The sequence below is a fragment of the Choloepus didactylus genome, chromosome 21, assembly GCF_015220235.1.
Source record: "Choloepus didactylus isolate mChoDid1 chromosome 21, mChoDid1.pri, whole genome shotgun sequence".
NCBI lineage: Eukaryota > Metazoa > Chordata > Mammalia > Pilosa > Megalonychidae > Choloepus > Choloepus didactylus.
In genome coordinates this window covers 36,216,017-36,219,993 of record NC_051327.1, presented here as the reverse complement: position 1 = coordinate 36,219,993, position 3,977 = coordinate 36,216,017, and positions in this window count along the sequence as shown.

Here is a 3,977-nt window from a genome sequence, read left to right as displayed (position 1 = left end):
TGTGCCTTCCCTTGGGGAGGCCAACAATGGACTTTTACTGTGCTTCCCCAAAGCTATATACATAGACCGACCACCTGCCACAGTCTTGTGACAAAGGATTTGGCTCAGTGGAAAAGTCCCACAAGCGTAACTCTATTTCACTATATTGAGGATGTCATGTTAACCAGTAACTCTCTCTCAGAATTGAAAGAAACCTCGGGCTCATTGCTGTCTCACCTTGAGAGTCAGGGATGGGCAGTCAGTCACAACAAACTGCAAGGCCCTGGCTGCTCTGTCAAATTCTTGGGTGTTGTATGGTTGGGTAAGACAAAAACTATACCTTCTGCTGTAATTGATAAGGTGCAATGTTTCCCCATGACACAAATGCCAAAACAACTAATGGCTTTTCTGGGGTTGTTGGGGTATTGGAGATCTTTTGTTTCTCACTTAGCCCAAATGTTAAAACCTTTGTATGTTTTGATGAGGAAAGACCATCCCTGGGAATGGAATGCTTCCCAACAGGCTGCTTTTGAAGAGGCAAAAAGGGCACTAGTACAGGCGCAAGCACTGGGGGACATAGATCTAGATCTTCCCTGTGAGTTGGATGTAGCCAGCATTGCTATTGGCTTTGGGTGGCATCTGTAGCAGAGACAACATTCTAAACAAATGTCCATTGGCTTTTGGTCGCAATTATGGAAAGGGGCAGAACTGAGATACAGCTCCCTGGAAAAGCAATTGTGTGCTGTATACAATGCCTTACTGCAAGTGGAGGGGCTCATGCAAAGATACCCAGTCACCTTGAAAATGGCCATCCCTATTCAGGGTTACATAACTAACATGGCTTCTAAGCCATGCCCAACTGAGCATGCTGACCAAATGGAAAGCCTACCTGCTACAGTGCAGCATTTTCAATTCCAGCCCTCTGAGTGCAGAAATGCATGCGATTCTTGGACCAGTGTCCTACATAGAAAACTCAACAGCTGGAGTCGCTGCACCTGAAATAGCTGTTGAAATGCCCACTGTAGAAGGTGTGAGTACCATTCCTGGGTCTGCTTGGTACACTGATGGATCAACTAGCAGGCAGCCTCCTACATGGACGGCTGTTGCAGTGCAATCCAGTACTGACACTATATGGTGGGAGACTGGTGCTATGCAAAGCAGTCAATGGGCTGCGTTAAGAACAGTATGGATAGTAATAGTGCATGAATCAGGAGATGTGCTGTCCATACTGACAGCTAGGCTGTTTACAAAGACCTTATGACCTGGATGGCAACCTGGAAGCAGGAAAAATGGGCAGTCATAGGTCACCCCTCTGAGGACAAGAATTGTGGAAAGACCTCTGGGATGCCTGCCAGCAATGAAAGGTAACTGTCTATCATGTGCCTGCCCACACTCCCAACATGATACCCAGGAATGTGGAAGTAGATGTACTTGCATAGGTTCGGGGTATCACAGCTGAAACTAGGGAACTGGCAGAATAACTTCATTGTAAAAGTGGACACTGAGGACATCAAGCCCTGTGGCATCTGGCCCAGCAGTTCCAGCTGCCAATCATGTGCCAGCAGCTAGTGGACGTCACTAGAGAGTGCCCTTTGTGCTCCCTGCATCAACCACGAGGGTTAGCACAACAGATGGGACACATCAGCTGGTCACAAATCCTGGTGACCTGGTGGCAAATGGACCACATCAGTCTGCTTCCACTTGGAGGGGAGAAGTGTGCTTTTACTGCCATGGACATGACTACAGGACTTTTGTTAGCTTTCCCAGTGGGGAAGGTGAACCAGTGGGTCACCATCTGCTGTTTGGGAAGAATGAGTGCTCTCCATGGCGAACCTACACAGATAGACAGTGATTGGGGGACCCCTTTCACTGGACAAATAGCCCTATCCTGCACCATGGATCAGGACATCATGTGGACATTCCATCTGCCCTACAATCCCACAGGTGTGGGTGTTGTTGAAATAATGAATGGTCTGTTAAAGGAACAGCTAAAGGATGGTAAGAGGTCCTTGCATCACTGGACTAAAAGACTTTGTCAGGCTCTAACCAGCCTAATCTCCACATCAAGAGCTGCAGCCCCAGCTCCTATTGAGATGCTAAGGGAAAGACATATGCTAGCACTGAGAATGCAAATTAAAGGGCCAGCCACTTTACAGCCTAAAAGGGAGCGTGATAATAATTTGTTGGTGCCTGTGCCTCAGACCATATAAAATGGGGAAAATGAGGTCAATTGGCCTTGGTGATGGCCTCAGCAGCCACATTGGTTAAGAATCCTAGGTCCCTGGGGAATAGGAGTTAGCCAAAATATTGTAATAAGACCTCAGTTTATACAGAAAATACCTGTTAAAAACTTTATCACCAACCTGGGGCCTACTATTCCCATGGGAACTTTATGAGTGACTATGTGGACCCTCTTATGCCCAGATTAACAATTGATGTAATGGTAGAGGACTCTCAAGATTTGCAGGGGGAGAATATCTGGTATTTAAAACCTCTCCATAATGTTCTGCCTGGTACCTTGTTATCAACCAGTGGAACTCTAGCATAGATATTATTAGATCAGCAGAAATTATCCCTTATTGTTCCCCATAAACATCTTTCTTTTTGCCCATAGTGCCCTAGCAAACACCTTCCTACAGTGGGCTTCAGCAGTAACTCATGCCCACAGTTGAACCCAATGTTGGGTTTGCATGGACTTGCCATCTTCAGGCGCTGCTGGCCTTCCTTGGACAGTGACCCCTGCATGGAATACCCTGCTGGCCTGGCAGAATAGAGCACATCCATAATATTGACTAACTATCAGTAGACCCCTTGTCTAAATGGTTTCCCTTTCTTGGCCATGGTAGCAACCCTTTGTAGGGTTGTTATCTGTTTGGGGGGGCCCCTAGCATTCTGTTGTCTCTTATACTCTTATGGAATATGGATGCAATGTCTGTCCTCTGGTCAACGTAGTCTGCTGTGTGGGGGTGGATTGTGGGGACGCAGGGCCTGGAATCCCCCTCTCTAATGAGGAATGAGGCCTCAAAGCACATGGCAGCTTGCGTGACTGGGACAGAAGGTGAAGTTCATCAGACCTCCTCAAGGAAGAAAGTATGTACAGATGGTATCATAAACAAAACATTAAAATGCCCCTCCCCTGGTCACTGTTGATAACAAATCTTTAGACCCCTGTGTCACGAGACCCTTCTAAAACTCTGTTCTCATACCCTATGGAATGTCTTTGTTCTAAACCCTTATAAGCTCTCCCTTGGCACCCCCACTCTTGCAAAGCGCTAATTCCATTTTCCTCTGGTGGTCACTACTGGGGACCCTCTCCTGTTTGTAAATCCTAATAAACCCAGGTCTCGCTCTGTGCCTGGAGTGTTCTTTGGTCTTAGGGCTGTGCTAAGCTGGGTTGGAACGCAAAGAATCCAGGAAAGGGGTGGAATTGCTGTTCTATGGTGGGCAGGCCAGGAAGGCTCCAGACACGTGCCGACATCCAAGTTTCTGTGGCGATATTTCTCGGCGTGCACCCTGTTTTCAGGCTGGCCAGGGGCTGTGGTTGGTATTTGGAGGGAAGGACCACTGCGGCACACTCCCAGGGCACATTATGGCTGTATAATTGACAACGGCCAGTAGACCTAACCAGGTGTCCTGCAAGGCTGACCCTATGTGTCACTTATGAGTGATGCCACCCTAGCCAGGGGATTTCCCCAGCCATGGCCACCTCAGCACAGCTGGCACTTCCAGAAGCCTGAAAATAGGGCTTACCCTTATAAGAATGGCTTCAACTGCCATCATGAAAGAAACACCAGTAAATGACCTGGACTGAACATGGCATAAGAGAAGGGAGAGGCTCCCCAAACTTTGAGAATGGTTTCTGGATGGAGACCCTCCTGGTCAGTCTGTGGTGTCACCCCTAGTGGTTAGTGTCCGTGACCTCCTCCTGCTCCCATTGCCACCCTTGTAAGAGCGCTGCTTAAGTAAACCTGCTTGAGCATCACATGGTGCCTGGGACT